Genomic DNA, 18009 nt, shown 5'->3' on the forward strand with positions numbered 1-18009 from the left:
CCCATGCAGATGAGATGATTCTTTTAATATGCATAAATTGAGACTCTGGAATGTTGCGGATGGTGTGGCGGGGATGCATACTAGATGCATGGAGCAAGTTGTTGTATTGTGAATATTTACGGAACGTCTTTGTACTAAGAGTATGATCCTCGTTCCTATACACAGTTACATCCAAAAAATTTATACTGTCATGATGTGATGTAAGAGTAAACTCAATACCCCACAAATTATCGTTAAGATATTACAAAGATTTCTGTAAATATGCCACATCTGCCCGCCACACCATCCAGTACTCATCCAAATATCTGCACCAGATATCTATTTCCACTTGGTAGATGTTATGAAGGGGATCATAAATCATGCATTCCTCAAAAAAGCCATAAACAGATCCGCATATATGGGGGCAAAAGAAGCCCCCACAGCAGTGCCCTGCAACTGCCAATAACATTCACCCTGGAAGTAAGACATTTTTGTTGAAGACATATTCTGCCATACATACCAGTAGAGTACTGAAGCCAGGGGGGGGGGTACAAGGCAGCATGTTCCAACCAATAATGTAAAGCTTGTCAACCAGCTCAATGGGGGATAACTAGTATATAATGCCTTTACATCCAAGGTGCACATCAGCCATCCAGGCTCTGTGTGCTTGATATGATTTTGAGAAAGTGTGTAGTGTCCTGAATCCTAGCTCTGACTGAAGCCAATAGTGGTTTTAAATACGTTGTCAGAAATACCGACAGGGGTTCAGTCAGAGAACCAATACCCAACACAATAGGTCTGCCTGGAGGCTGGGTGAGTGATTTGTGAATTTTAGGTAGTAAATATAATATTTGTTTTTGCGGATCCGCTACGGTAAGATGGTGTTGAATAGAACTATTGATAATACCTTCCTCCACTGCCTGACTGATAAATGTTATCGAGCTCTCTCTCTTGAATACAGGGGTTGGGTCTATAGACATTAACATATAACATCTTGGGTTGGATAGTTGTTCCCTACCCTCATTTAGACAGTATCCCATATATTCATGACGACCACAGCCCCTCCTTTGTCAGCTGGTAAGATAACTATGGTATGGTTGCTTTTGAGTTGTTCAAAGGCAGCTGCTTCCTCTGAGGAAAGGTTGCGACTCAAAATGCATGATTCTCTGTGGAAAATGAAGATACTTGATTTTTATTTACAAGTGCTTGATGTACTTGTTGTATAAGCTGATGCCTGGTGGTGGCAGTGAAGAGCCAATCGTCTAAGTACAGAAACACCTGGAATCCCAAACGCTTCAGGTGAGCCGTGACCACTGCCATACATTTGGTGAACACACTGAGGGCTGTAGTGAGACCAAGGGCAGGGCTGAGAAACTGGTGATTGGCTCCCAGCCGGAAGCGCAGATGATCCCTGGATGGTCTGGCCATTTTTATGTGGTAGTACGCATCCTGGAGATATTGAGCACATCCAATTGTCTTTCCCTAAAAAGGGAAGTATCAACTGTAATGTGACCATCTAGATCTTCTCCTTCTTGACAGATCTGTCTAGTCTGCTGAGGTCCAAAATAGGTCTCCAGTACTCTGTTTTCTATGGAACTAAAGTGAATCTTGAGTAAGTTCTGGATCCTATCTGGTCTGCAGGGACCGGTTGGATGACTTTTTTCTAGCAAACTTTGGACCTCTGTGGTTGCTTGTTCTCTGTAACTGGGTGGAACGTCCAGGATGTTATCAAGGGAGGTGGAGTGGCAAAGGTAATAAAGTATCATCTGGATATTATACTTTGTAACCCGTTGTTTATTTTTAGCCAGGCGTCTGGGTACAAAGGTAAGCAACCCCCAACTGCCTCCAGAGTTGGACAATCAGGCCCTCCTTTCAGGAGCACTGGTAGGGCTTCCCAAAGAACTCATCTGCCACCCTGATTCTGCAGACCCCCTCTGACGCGAGAGCAGCATCTTCCATTATTACCCCCTCCTCTGCTCCTGGAGGGGGGTTTAACACGTGTGTCCTGAAAGGCTCCTTGGGTTTTTTGGAACCACATCTTTCCTCCCTTTTGACCTTTGGGGTAGGGTCAAGTGGGGGTGGAAAAACGGACTCCGACGGCAGACGGTCTTTCCTTCCTGCTCACACCTGTAAGAGTTTCCTTTACTTTGGGCCCGAAAAAAGATGAGCCATCAAAAGGGGTGTTGACAAAGGATGACTTAAAGGGTTCCGCAAAAGAACAAACGTGCATCCAGGAGCGTCTCCTAAGGGCAATTTCTATACCTACTGCCCTACTCGTTCCATCAGCTGCATATGAGATCAGACCCATAGAAGAGTTTACTACGGAATTAAGAGTAGCAAGCTGGGAAGCAACCTTGTCTGCAACTCCCTCGGCTACCATACCCTGAAGAGAATCTCCAAGCTCTTTAAGGAGACATCTCTGCAGTCTCGTGAAATGTGTGAGGTAGTTCAATGATTGCACGGCAAAAGTCGCAGAACTAAACGTGCGCTTCCTGTATCTATCCACGATCCTAGAATCTCTGTTAAGAGGATGGGACAGAGGAAGAAGTTTCCTACATATCCTTTTTTGTGGCTGCTGCCGCCGCCACCACCAACATGGCATCAACAGGCACTCTGTGAGAAAATCTTATACTGAGGAGAAGAAATAAATTTATTAGGCCTCCTAGGGACAGGCTCCATGGTGTCCGGAGACTCCTACGCCCTTCACGAGACCAGCTCCATAAGCTCTTCGAAGTGCGGAGACACCCACAAGGTGGAGGGCTGAGAACCAAAAGATTTCAGGAAGACCAACTCATCCTCAGTAGGGTTGGTGGGCTTCCAGCCATCCCTCTGCATTAGGATTTCCAAAATATCTGCAAATGAGATATCCTCCGAGGGGCACCGTAAGGACCTTTCTGACTCATCCAAGTCAGGGTCAGAGGTGAGAGGTTCCTGTAGGGCGTCAAAATGTTTCCTCTTGTGAATTCTCTTCCTGGGAACCTCATCAGTGAGAGCTTCTGGTGAGGTCTCAGAAGAGCAGGGTCAGCCCAGTGGGGCTTCCTGAGGCTCAGGGTCTCTACGCTTCAAAGGGATCTGTGAGGCCGAAGTAGACACAGGCGCTTTAGGGGAGGAGGTAGTTGGTCCTGACGTTGTGGATGTCCTGGGGGACATTACCCGCCTCATGGCATCAAAGGCACCTCTCCTCTGATGCAAAGGAATGCCTGGATCCAAAGAAGCAGATGATTCCCTCGGCACCGGAACAGTAGGCTCCGATCTAGAGATAGGAGCCGAACTCATCTGCACCAAAACCCCAAGAGGTAAAGTCGGATCCGAAAGATCAGTCTGACTGTCCTCCCTGGACCCGATCGGCGAGTGTCAGCTCCTAGACCCCTCGATAGGCACCGAGTAAGTCTGCCTAGTCGGCACCGATGGTACTGGAACAGGAGTCAGTTCCAAAGGCTCCACAATCATCAGCTCAAACTCCTCCAGCGCCGAAAGACCGGTTTGGCTCAGAGGAGGAAAAGAAGTAGATGCAGGAACAGCTGTCTGTTCCAAAGCCACTTGGGTCAGAACCAATAATTTGGCAAACACCGGTGCCTGTAAAACTTCTGCACCACACAATCCACATCCAAATCAGATAGACTTATAGAAGACCAACATGAATGGATCGATGATGCCACCAATTGCAAAACTGGGGATTTCAACACTGCGGAGCCCGGTTCCAGGACTGGGGACCGGCTCAGAAAGGTTACGATAGTCGGCTCTGAAGGCTGTGGAGCAGACGACATCGATAATTTTTATGATGGTGTTGGATCCAAAATTCTATGCTTCGAAGATGTCTATTTCAATGACTTGGTAGATTTTGGAGACTTAGATGTTTTATCATGATCACTCAAAGCTTCTTGAAAAGAGGATTTTAATAACCCTCTGTTAATCAACTTTCTCTTTCTTTCCTGTAGAACGCAGCTACAGAAAGAATCGCAGATAGAGCAGCTCTCTTGTAAGTGCAAAGCACCCAAACAGTAAACACAGTTAACATGACCATCAGTCACAGACATTTTCTGTTCACACTTTAGACATTTTTTGAACCAAGACTTTGTTTTTTTTCCTTCTCTTGGTCAGCCATAAGTAAGTGTCTACTGTAAATATAAATGCACACAAAAAAAAACCTATTTAAATTACCAATAAGAATATCTCAGAGAGAAACTATGTTCAACCAACACACTATTCTAATGCGAACTTTCAAACAGTAAGTAGCCCTTAAATCAAAACGGACTCTACAATACTAATTAAAATCTAACTATTAAAGTTTCTAATAAAACACTAACATTTTAAATGTAAAAACAGAGAAGGGAGATAATGGCCTAATAAAACGATGGCCAACGGAGTTATAGAAAGGCTTTGAAAAATAGACTACAAACTAGTTCTACAAATCCTATAAATGCTTTTAAATGGAATGGAAACTTAAAGCTATAATAAAAAGTACTTTAAGAGAAAATTTCTTAAAGAAGAAATTCTGGCCTGGCAGGGCTGTGAGAGTAATCCAAAGGGACTTGGCCTCGAGCTGTCTGAAGACCACGAGCTTTGTAGTTGGCCGACTCAGAGCAGAGAAACTGCTCCGAACCCATCTAAGAATGAACGTCGAGATAGAACTTCACATCACCAGTTTATTAAACTTAATACATATCCACTGAAATAGCTAAAGTAAAAAAATACATTTCAGAATAAGAAAGCCCACTTTACAAGGTGAGGGTATACAAAAATAAATAGTAAAAAAAAAAATTACATTTGATCTCTAAGGCATAGACTAACAATGATACCTGCTATCTAACAAAATTGCACATATTTCAACAATATTTCAAAAAATCTTATGCATAATAAGTGGTATAGATTTGGCAACATTACAGAACAGTAGTATGTTAGCCTCTCGTCATAAATCACTAGAAAGCACTTGAATAGGTGAACAATTCTTCCACTGAACTTCAGTTCTGCCTTGCACACTTAGGGGGATACGACCCTTCGTTTTCCCACACAAGTAGCTTTTTTGCAAACAAACTGCAACTCTTCTTTCATAAATCTGCTATATAAAGTCAGCACCTACAGACAGACCATTGATATGAACACCAATGTATATGCCATTGTTTACCAAAGCCTTACCATGTTTTACATTTTTTAAATCTAATGAAGTGTTTTCAAAAGAGGATTTTAGAGAAAAGCTCTATGGAAGCAAATGATTTCCTAGTTTAGAAAACTTCAGGAAGCAAAGGAGTTAATTAGTTTTCTGCTGTGTGTGGGACTGAAGGAGTTAAAAGTTCATGTGCAGCTCTGTATGCCTGTGTCTCAACATGGCCTGTACTTTGAGGTTCTTGGTATATGCCCCTAATGTCAGGCTCTCGGTATCCAATGTTAAGATCTTATTTGGGGAGTGTGGTCTGAAGGGCATGTCCTAGTTCTTTCTGAATGGATGCATCCACCATTCCATTTCTTTCATTATGCAGGGAAGGGATGGGAAAGTATGCTCCAGTGGCTAAATCTGCTAGTTCCATGTATTAAGGTCTCACTGATGTTTCTTCATATGCAGCCTGACTAACAGTACCAAGAGTATGACGGATGATGCAGCCCAGAAAGCTCAAACTTCCTGGCTGTAAGCCCGAATTTCTTCAACATATTTGGCAGAAAGTCAGGAAGAGAATTCACCTCTTTGTGGTAGGAAAACCTCCGGAAAATGTCAGAGAAAATACACGAAGGTTACTTTCCTGACTGGGCACAAGTCTGATATATGCCCATTCAGTGAGAAAGAATAGTTGTATAAAATCTTACCATAACCATAGATGTCTTTCTCTTCAATGTTGCAGTATTCTTACTGTGGAATCCTCCACCTCAGGTGACCCAAACGTTGGCTCCTACGCAAAAGCTTACAGCCTGGTTGCTGTTGGTGCAAGGGACGTCACATGTAGGGCTGTAAACCAGGGGCCTTAAATGTGACATCTGCATGCACAGACCTCAGAACTAACTGCCCAGTTGGACAGCAGCCTAGGAGATGCCAAAAGATGTCCTCCAGACAGGTGGAATGCCAGACTGCCAAAAAATTACCCTAGTGCAGGTAGGGGCTCTGTGAAGGCCCACAGACCTGTGTTTTTGAAACAAGGGGGTCAGGAGGGAGGGAAGGAATATTGCAACATGGAAGAGGAAGACATCTACGGTTATGGTAAAATTGTACACAACTATTCTACGTCCTATTATTCACATGTTAGTGTTCTTACTATGGGAGAGTACCACAGCTCAGGAAGGAGAAACGGTTCACATCAAGAACTAAGAATGTAATGCTGCCCCTCTACTCTTCCCTCATCAGACCCATTATTGAGTACAATGCACCAATTGGAATGTACCTGGCTAGACATCTCCAGCAGCTGGAGAGACCACAGAGGTACCTAACCAAGAGGATTACTGGCCTCAAACATTTGCCCTATGCAGCACGATTGAAAAAGCTAAGACTGTTCTCTGTTGCATACTGCTTTCTCAGAGGCAATCTCTGTCCAACGTACAGAGCCATGTCCACCCAAGAATTGTTGAACATGCTCCATCTTAGTAAAACCAAATCTACTCTAGCTACACATTCTAGGGATATAAACCTCAACACAACAATGAATAGAACATGCTGGAGGGATAGATTCCCTTCGCAGAGACTTCCCTTACTATGGAACAGGGTCCCGATCTACATAAGACAGAGCCCCTCACTATCAATCTTCAAGAGGAACCTTGATGAGTGGATGGGTAACAAAGTTCACACCGGGGATCACACCAACAGCACTACTAGATAGGGGCCAAGGGTACTAGCTGCTAGTACAAGGGTCTAGGGAACTACTAAAGGGGAGGTGAATACACACAGCTGTGGCTGGGCTAATATATGCCTTAGGGCAGATAGCCCAGTACCAACCTATGAACCTAAGATCTAGGAATTCCTTCTCTTAGACTGTCCTGTTCCCCATTGAGAATGTAAAAAATTGCTGTTCAAGAAAATCTCTTGTGAATATCAGAATTGTGCACTTCATAACTTATATAACAACCATACATTCTCTTTTCCCCTCACATAATATATTCTTATTCATTTAAATATCTCAAGCCTTGTAGCATCTTAGTGTAGAGATTTTCAAAGACACATAAACTCATATAAAAAATACTGCCTGCCTGCCAGTTGTCCTTGTGTGTGTGTTTTTCTCCTGTGTCCTGTTGTGTGAGTGCTGTTGTTGCCTTGGTGTTGTTATATTTTTGCTGCCTGATACATCATACATATTATACTTCATCAAGTTATACATAATACTTATAATATATAATCTATCATACAATAAAACTATTTTACATATATATATGTGACATCATCTGTGCACAGTAGATGTGTAATTTCCTTGAATGCAGAGTTGGAGCAAAAAACATATCATATGATTAATGTGACGCTTACATGAACTTATTTGCTTGCCTAAGCTGTAATCTGTTCTGTGCCACATAGTGTGTTAATTTGCTCAGGTGTTGGTTTGTTCTTTACTTATAACCTTTCATACATACATATATTTTATACCACAATTTATCTTCTTTCCCAATCTATATATCTATATACTCTTATAAATATATACTTTATATATACATTCTAGCTGCCAATTGCTGCAGTGAAAGTTACATTGGTGCCTGCCTTACAGAATATAGCACATAAGTGCTGATTGTTTGTTTGCAAACAGTGTGTTACAGTGTGTAACATTACTATTATTGCTGTTATACAGAATGTTATGTATTACAGTAACACACATTTCAGTGTGTGATTTATAACATGTGACATATTTATATACTCTATATATAATAAAAAGTGTTGACATGATATAATTTTTAGATACATGAATTAGCAAATATAAAATACATATGTTTCCTTTCAAACATATATATAAATAATATACATGCACATTTTGAGTGAAACATTACATTAGTAACACATATACATGCCTGATGTGTTATGATATATATATGCAGTGAATTACATATATATATATACTGCCATATATATAAATACAAACAAATATATAACAAACAAATAAATAAAATACTTGGCAGAGACAAATATAAACAAATATAACAATAAATATGTGTGTAGAAAATGATATGTTTCATTCATTTATATTAAGTGATTCACATTATAATGCAGTGTTCAGACATATGACATATTAATACCACACATTTTAAATATATATACATCTTACCTATAATATATATACTTATCACACATATATATATTATATTTATATTTTATACAATATATATACAAATACATATTTACTTTCCATACATCCAATATATATGTGTACACTTATAAACATGTGCCACATTATTACATAAAATACATTGTGTAATACACTGTTCATACATGTATAATGTGTGATACATGCACATACACTGTTTATTTGTAATACATGTAGAATATCTGTAATAATGTCATAATACATACATGAAACATGATTTAATAATACCACAACAATATTACTTATACACATATCAATTTATATACATATTCTTTACATATATACAATATACAACATATATCTGTTCTGCTCTAAACTATATATAATGTGATGAAACATAATAGTATTCTACTTTTTATACATTATTTAACAATTTTATCATTTCTTGTTATGTATATGTATGTCAATTTTCTTATATTATTATTATATTTATAATATACATTATATATATATTTTATCTATCTATATATACATATATATATCATATATATATATACATATACATATATATATATTTAATACATATATATTACATATAGTTTGATACTGCACTGATACATATATTGTGTTATGACATGATAAATGATATAATTAACTGTTAATGAGTTGTTCATATCATTTTTTTCATAATTAAGCTTGTATTATACATTTGAATACAGAAGTCTGTCAGTCATTAGAATGTTTATACACTTATTCATAATAACATATATGTTCTTTAAACATGTCAACATTTACTATTTACAACATATCATATATGACTCAGCATATCCTTTACATAAATTTTATATCTTCTAAATACATTCTTCTGTCCTCTGTCCTGCACTCCAGAATGCTTCTCAGTGTTAAAACCTCTATATATCTTGCTTGTTAATTATTGATGCACAAAGCTTGTAATTGTTAATCTTATGATTATAATTTTGCTGTATGCAAAATAGACATTGACTTTTCTACTTGAACACAATAAACATCTATAACACTTTTAAAATTTTACATTTATACATTGACAGACTGGGTGTGGAGCCAGAGCAAAATGCACCTTAGCTTTTTTACATAGTTCAATAGGCGCGTTAGGTTGTTTCTTACGGGAAGGGGGAATAGGGTGGAGTGGGTGCCTGTGGCCCGGATAGGGGTGGGCAGGTGGGGCTGGGGACAAAAATGATCACAGAGCTTTGAGCACATCTTTTCTTCTTGTTCTTAACTACAAACATCACAACAACTTTTTAAACTTAAAATAAAACAACTAAACATCCCAAATTAAAATACAATTAAATCAAATTTTTAACAACAAAAAAACAACAATTAATTAAAAAATATCTCTAAAACAAGGGGTACTTGAGAACCAGAGAGATAATGTAGAGTCTCAGGTCTTGTGGTGTGTGATGAGTCCTTGACAGAGAGACAGAAGGCAGTTGAGAATGAAGAGAAGAAGATTTGAGTTGGAGTATTTTGAGTTTTCTGTGTTTTTTCCCTGGCCTCCTGATGGCTCATACAAGGTACACTGAATCTATCAACAGCTGAGACTGACAAGCTACTGATCAAGGAAGTGGTGTGGTTTGTTGTGTTGTGTTTTGTATGTTTTGAGAGCAGGCATGCTGTGCAGGCACAGTGTATCAGTGGGACATAGAGATTTAGTATGGGAGAGGTGGTGTTGAGTAGGTTTTTTGGGGTTTGTAGGGGTCCCTGTCCAGCATCATGTCAGTGTTTGCATTGGTGCTATCTGTAATGACTGTCAGATTTGTTGTTTTACTATCTAACTAAAATCTGACTGAGAAGACTGATGTTTTTTTTTGTGTTTTTTTTTTTTTGTGTCTACTTGTGATCTTCTCTCTTGTTCCTCTATTCTTCTTTTCTTACTTTGTGTTTTTTTTTATTTATCTAGGTGAGTACAGTCCTAAACATATTTCAAGAAATAGTTCTCATTACATTGATGTGCTTTTGGAGACAATATTTTGATACCTTAGACATATTATTGATGAGGATAAAACAAAATGTGTTTACAGATATTTCACTAAAACATCATTTACAAAATACCTAAGAATCAAAAAAAAAATTGAACACAATATATTAAATATATTTCTTAAAATTTAAAGAATAATAAACAACTCCATCAATCAGGGAGACAACCTACCCCTCAAATAAACTACAGTAATTATACCAACACCACAGCATATGCTCAAATGTTTTTGGCTCTAACAAATAATTCCATGGAGCAAACGGTTACTAATACCACTACAGGACATAATATTCAACCTGACACTTGCAAATACAGCATCACTGTATGCAAATCTTCTGCCATAATCTTCAATGGTTGACTGGGGATAAGCTAGCAGCCTTCTCCCTCAAAATCTCTTAAGTCCTCTGAAAAAAAAATCAGAATTCTTGGACAAGGAAAATATCAGATTTCACTAAATTTGAAAAACAAGGCTACTAAAGCGGGTGAATATCACATCATCGAAAGAAGACACTGAATCGCTTATTATGGAACTGACTTCAATGAACCGGAAAACATCAAAGTTAGAAAAAAAAAATGTGGATTGCAGATCAACAACAAATTGCTCCATGCAGGGGGATAGAACCCCCTGCACCCCACACACACCCTGCCACTTAGGAATACCACTCCCAAGATCGCATTTCGGTGCACTATAGTGCGGAAATGGAAGATTTCAGTTTCCCACACTGTAGTGTGATCTCAGAGTTGGTATATTTAAGTAGCGGGGGGGGGGGTACAGGGGGGCTTGCCACCTTGCCTACACCCTTAGAGTGTCATGTCCCCAGTGGGAATTCCCTTTAACAGCATTTCGATGTTTTCACCGTTCGATGAAGTCTGTTCGATGTTAAGCGATTCAATGTCTGCTTTCAATGATGTGATTTAAACCCTACTAAAGCAACCCATGAACTTAGGTTTGGATATAAAGCCAAAGACAACTTCAAATCTTTCTTCACTGCACCAAATTCCTACAAAACTTCACCACCTACTCTGACTGTGTGGACACTACCAACATGCCAGCAAATGAATTCAGTGCAATGATAACCAGAGGTAGGGATTAAATATTGATTAAACAAAATTTACATACTTAACATAATGCTAGAGCCTTTCATTCATGTTCACTTGCTATGACCTGTGGGTCCTGAAGGCACTTACCATACAAGATTCAGCAGGACGACAAATACTGGTTGCAGAACATATACAGGGACAGCATAAACATAGGGTATATGTACATTTTTCTCTCAAATGTATGCGACTTTTATATTCTTACATACTAAATAAAGATGCTCATGTTGCTTACATTGAAAACTGTAGCTGTACTATTTAGATTAAAATGGCTCGTGATTTACTATTTAGAGAAAAATGGCTCGTGATTTATGTATCAGTAACCCAAGTAGTAAAGGAACCTCCCCTTGTTCAGATGAGTACGCTTTTCCAGGCTACATGACATGGATTTCCTGTCAAGTACGATCATGCAGGAAGCAATTTGTTAGAGACCATCACCTCAAAACCTTCAGCAAAATCTTTCAAGTGCAGCCAGGCACAATGAGGATTGAAACAGGAGACATGGTTGCAACCTCTTAACATTTTTGTCTTAAGCTCAGCTATCTATTCCTCCAGTAACTTGACATCTCAACTGCAAGCTCTCATTCAAATTTTTAACATTAAGAAACACTTTCCAAATATGTTCCCTGCCAAGGTGACTACAAGTCCATCACAAGGGTCTTGAACTAATTCAATTCTCTGAAGGGATGAAAGATCTTATCAGTCATCCTCGACAAAGGGGAACACAGCAACAGGGTCTTTCCAAACCTCTACAAGGCCAACAGCAACTATTTTCTCAGCAGAAGAATACTAAAGATGGAGAGACCAGAAAGCCACCTAGAAGGATCTTTTAGAGAGATGCGAGGTCTTTGGGACATCCTTCCTTTTGTCTTGGTCAAGAATTTTCGCAAATATGATGCACTTTAAGAAATATGGTTGGGAAGTCACAGTAATCCCTGTTGTCAGTGACTGATGTGGGGGGACTACCAAAAGTCAGTCGAGAAGCTTCCTCCTGCATTTGTGCCTTCTAATTGCCAGTGAAGGAGGATCCATAAAGGAGTACACGCAGCTTATCTAAACCTACACATCTTCAAAATTTTTAACCTTATGTCCCACAACTGAAAAAGCTGACAAGTTGAAAAAACAGACTAGATTGTGCATCACATGTTGAGGCCAAAAGATATACAAGTGCCAAAAGTACCATATGCAGTAAGTACAGTTCTGTACACTTACCATAAATGTAGATGTTCGAGTGTATTCACTCACTGTTGCAGTCATCACATTTGGGTTATCTACCTGCAGGTAGCCCTCAGCCAGCCTGAATACCAGTGTCTTGGGATTTCTGTCTCGGATGCTGTCGCTTTTTCCATGACGTCAGGGGTATAAAACATGCAGCTGATGCCATTACATCAGTTTTTCTTGCCCCAGACAACAGGTGCCCCCACAACAGGAAGCAATTATATGGTATGGAACACCCACAGCAAAAAGCAAATATACAAGATATAATATATACCAAACAAATAGGTTAGGTAAAAGACAAGAGAAGTCAGGGGGCAGGAGGGAGGGTAACTAGGACTGCAACAGTGAATACACTTTAACATTTACATTTATGGTAAGTGTACACATGTGTACTGTGTTCTTAGTGTTTCACTGTTGCAGTCATCACATCTGGGTTGATTCCCAAAGCTAAGGGAGGGTGGGGGTAGTTAAAGAGCTTTAGGGTTAGCAATCAGGCCCTGAAAGACTACTGTGGCAAATCAGCTCTGGATTTAGAAAAAAATAGGCAAGCAGTGATACTTGGTGAAAGTATGTACAGAGCTCCAGGTTGCAGCTTCCAGGATGTCCCTGGTAGGGACTCCTCTGAGAAATGCAGTAGAGGTAGATGCAGCCCTGGTGGAATGTGTTCTTATCTCCTGTGGGGTAAGTTTTCCATGGTGCTTGTAGCAGAAATAGATGCAATGTGCTATCCATTTGGAAATGGCTTGCCTTGAAATGGCCTTCTCCTCTGCCCCTGCAGCAAAGCTGACTAGCAACTGGTCAGATTTTCTGAGAGGCTTAGTCCTGTCCAAACAGAATCTAAGCGGTCAGTGCACATCCAGGGAATGGAGTATCCTTTCCTCTTTATTCCAGGGATTAGGGAAAAAAAGTACTGGTTCAGAGCCACACTAGACACCACCTTGGGCATAAATGATGAATTAGTTCTGAGGGAAACCCTGTCTGCATGGAAGTTAATGAAGGATTCCACTGCCATGAGAGCCTGCAGTTCAGACACCCTTCTTGCAGAAGTGATGGCTAGAAGTATAGCTGTTTACCAAGAAAGGAATTTCAACTCTGCTGTAGCAGCAGGCTCAAAAAGGGGGAAGAGTAAGTTTTTCCAACACAAAGTTAAGGTCCCAGGCTGGAGTGGGAGCTCTCCTGGGGGGGGGGGGGGGGTGTCTTAGATTTTTGGCACCTCTAAGGAATTGTTTTAGCAGTGGATGAAAGAAGAGGGGTGGGCTCAGTATTATAATGAGCTAAAATGGTTGAGGCATGAATCTTAATTGAAGAAAAAGATAAGCCCCTGTGGAGCATTTCTGTTAATCTAGAATATGAGGCAAGCTGGACACAGTTGTGCCCATCCTGAGACTGGCTCCAGGAACAGTATCTTTTCCACTTTTCTGAATAGGATTTTCTAGTACTAGGCCTCCTTGCCTCAAGAATGACATCCAGCACCTACTTACTGAAGGTTGCCAGAGACGAGCTCAGGAGATTAGCCAGGCTGCAAGGTTCAGGGTTTGAAGCTGAGGATACAGAATCTGACCCGCCTGCTGGGACAGCAGGTAAGGGGTCTGAGGCAAGTGCCATGGTTGTAGCACTGTCAGACTGTGCAAAAGGGGGCACCAGTGCTGGCGTGGCCAGTCTGATGCAATCAGTATTGTTCTTGGGTTGTCCTGTTTGATCTTTAGAAGGACCTTCGAGAGGAGAGGTGGGGGGGGATAAACTGAGAGGCCTTCCCAGGTAAAGGACAGGGCATCCACTTTCCAAGCTTGACTGTGGGGAGTTCTGGTGCAGTATTTGCTCAATTGGTAGTTCTGAGGGGAGGTAAATAAGTCTACAACTGGTGTCCCCATTTGTTGCTCAAGAGCTTGAATATTCTGGGTTCCCGTTTCCATTCGTGTGGATCCATGAGATTTCTGCTCAAGTCATCTGCCAGTGAATTTAGTTTGCCTGGCAGAATTGAGCTTGTAGGTTCACTTGGTTGCTCAAGGCCGTGTTCCACAAAGCCATGACTAGTCTGCAGAGTGCATTCCCCCCTGCTTATGTACCATATAACTGTGGTGGTTGTCTGTCTTTACCAATAGTTGTCCTGGAAGAACAAGGTCTTTAAAGGCTGTCAGAGCATTCTGTACAGCTAACATTTCTTTTTGATTGATATGCAGGTGCATCTGTATTGGGTTCCAATTGCCCTGAATGCACTGCCCTGTCATGTGAGCCCTCCATGCATAGTCTGATGCATCTGTTAGGGTTTGGGTGGCAGGGGTAGAGTGAAAGGGAGTCCCTTGTTGTGGTAGCAGGCCTCTGCCCACCAAAGGAACTCTGACCTTAGGCAAGGAATGATAGGAATCATTGGTTTCCAGGTCCTGAGAATGTTGACACCATAGACTTTTTAGATACCACTGAAGTTTCCTCATATGCAGTCTTGCATATGGGATTAGCAGAATGCAAGAGGCCATGAACCCCAGGGCTTGCAGGATTTTCCTTGCAGACAGCTGAGTGTCTGTGGCCAGTAGGTTGTCAAACTTGTTTCTCTGGAGTGAGGAATGCTATCTGGGAAGTTGTGTTCAAGCTTGCTGCCAGGAATACAACCTGTTGGTAGGGTAACGTGTGATTTTTTCTCATTGATGGTGTACCCCAGTGAAGTTAAAAGTCTCTTTACAAATGCCAGGTGCTGTAATAGCAAGTCCTGACACTCTACCTGAATCAGGCAATCATCCAAATATGGGTTAATGTGAATATTTCTCTGCCTGCAAAATGCAATGGCTGGAGCTAGGCACTTTGTGAATACCCTGGGTGCAGTACATAAGCCAAAGGTAAGTGGAAAGAACTGATAGTGCATGGAGCCTGCCCTGAAGTGTAGGTATTTTCTGCAAGATTCCCTTATTGGGATGTGCAGATAACCCTAGATTTAAAAGAAGCTTACCAGCCAGGCATCCTTGGCTAGCATAGGAAGAAGCTGTTGAAGAGTTAGCACTTTGAATTTTGGAACCACCAGAAAGGTGTTGAGGATAGACAGGTCCAGGATAGGATGCCAGGAGCTCTCTTTTCTGGGAACCAGGAATAGTCTTGAATAGAAATCTTGTCCCCTTTATTCTGCTGGGATAGCTTGAATAGCCTTGATGCTGAGGAGAGAGAGAACTTGTTTTTGGGCCTCCGCCCACTGGTTTGGGGGAGGGGGGGGCTGGTCATCCAATTGGAGGTGAGAAAGAATGGAAGTGGAATCTGTATCCTAGGGAAACTAGGTTTAAAACCCATTTGCCTTGGGTAATGAATTCCCAGTTTCTTGCATGCAGGGCGAGCTTTCCTCCTATAGGTGCAAGTAGTTGAACAAGGCTTGGAAGAGTTAAGGATAACTCATTGTGCAATTTTTCCATAGGGGGTGGCTTTACGACTCCCTGCGTTAGGAGTGGGCGCCCCCCCTGCTGCTTAGATCTGTGCATAGCCTGAGACTAAAGTCTTGGTGGTCTGCTGCTCCTGGGTTTGGACTGAGAAGGCCTGGAAGGGACTAGAAAGGACCAGTTCTTTGAAGGCAAATGCCTACTGAATCTAGGTGGCTGTACTTGTAAGAAATCATAACAGTTTGCATAGATTTAGCTTTTTCCTCCATTCTTTTAAGGACTTCCGCTTTGTTGCCAAAAAGGCACTCGGTTTATGGATGCATCCAGTAATTTGGCTTTAACATGATCTGGCAAGTTTTGTTCCTTAAGCCAAGTATGCCTTCTAAGTACAGACCCAGTGACAGCCGCCCTGCAAGATGCTTCTAAAGCATCAAAACTACATTGCAAAGTATGTTTACCAACTTGGTCAGCAGAATGCATTAACTCTTGTAAATCTTTGTGTTGAGCAGAGTCAGGAATCCTCATAATTTTCTGTTTAATTAGTCCCATAATATGTCGCTGATACTTTAATATATGAAACTGGCAATTTAAAGCCCTAATGGCCAGAGTGGCAGAGGTGTATATCTTTTTATCCCATCTGTCTAAAGCCATAGAATCCCTGTCAGAAGGGGTAGGATTTTTGGCAGTAGTAGCCTTAATGCTTTTAGGTCCTTGAGAAATGGTCTCTGGATCTGCAGTAGGATTCTTGGAGAAATTTGTGAGTCAGGTACTCTGCAGTACCTGTCAGGTTTCCTGGGAGCAAAGTGTCTGGGGTAAGGCTGGATTCCAAGAAAACATCATCTACAATCTCCAGAACAGGAGGGATAGCTAGAAGCCTGTGCTGAGGCAGGTTTAAGAATCCCCCAAGTCTCTTTTTGGACTGAGAATAGTCCTGGCTTTCCCAGCGGAAATGTTCTCCAAGGGTATGCAAGGTTTCACCAAAAGAAAAATCCTCTGGAGGGGAAGCAGAGGGAATGGAATCCTCTGCATCAGAATCCTCAGAAGTAGATAAGGGTAAATCCTGGTAGTCAGAAGGAATAGAGATATCAGATTCCTGATCAGAAGAATCAGAAGGAAAATCAGTTCTAGGTCTCTTAGAGGGGGAAGGCTGGCTTCCCCTAATTAAGATAAGGTCTTCAGCCAGTCTAATAATTTGTTTTTGAGGCATGTGGGCCTGAGAATGCGCTTTGGTCATCAGTTTTCTAGGCGTAGTGCGAGCTTTAGGCCTGAGGAATTTGGGATTTTTAGCTTGAAACGAAGTCGTCTGTTTAATACGAAAATCCATACGCCTGAATAAAACCCTCAGAAGCCGGTGCATGCACAGCGGCTCTGAACCCATCCAAGGTAGAGACATCCGCAGGTTCCATTATCAAAGAAACACCTCACGGCATACCGGACTCCGAATGGGTCTCAGCAGAGGCCTGCGAATCTGTAGAAGTGGGTATCAGAGGCTGCGAAAGCGTCTCACTGTGTACCGGTGGACTGGCGACTAGTTTAACGGAAATGTCGTCGGCAGTTTTTGACCTACGCGATCTGTCTCTGTCTTTATCCTAACGTTTTTTCGGAAGATCGTTAGTCGGTTGGCTTAATGAAGCCATTTCAGAGTATGGAGATTGAGAACGAAAGTATTTAGCTACAAAAATAGCTCGGCGACAAATAGTTCGGGTGTTGAACAAGGCATAAAACCGACAGTGAGGGACATTGTGGTCTGGGCCTAAACAGGTGTCGCAGTAAGAATGACAATCTCTATGGAGGTATTTGCTTTCCACAGGCAAGACTATTATTTTTTTTCTGACATCGGTTAGAGAAAGAAAAAAGGATCCCCAAAGGGATACTTATCTTTTTGAAGACTTCAGGTCTGAAACTCGAAAATGAAAATTTCAGGAGTTGGTCAACCGACACTTGCGAACTGTTTCTGCTACGGGCAACACACTGCAAGAAAGACTGATGTAATGGCGTCGGCTGCATGTTTTATACCCCTGATGACTTGACGTCATGGAAGAAGCGACAGCATCCAACGCAGAAATACCAAGACTGTGGTATTTAGGCCGGCTGAGGGCTACCTGCAGGCAGATGACCCAAATGTGATGACTGCAAGTGA

At 41.2% G+C, this 18009-nt stretch overlaps 1 protein-coding gene across 2 annotated transcripts in view; it reads right to left on the reverse strand.

The window, feature by feature from the left end:
- The window catches only part of LOC122809322 (RNA-binding protein 10-like), a 1914178-nt gene that overhangs the window by 709361 nt on the left and 1186808 nt on the right, over positions 1 to 18009 (reverse strand). The window lies entirely within an intron of this gene.

Source organism: Protopterus annectens, chromosome 8.part0 (genome assembly GCF_019279795.1).
Source record: "Protopterus annectens isolate FY-2018-M chromosome 8.part0, PAN1.0, whole genome shotgun sequence".
NCBI lineage: Eukaryota > Metazoa > Chordata > Ceratodontiformes > Protopteridae > Protopterus > Protopterus annectens.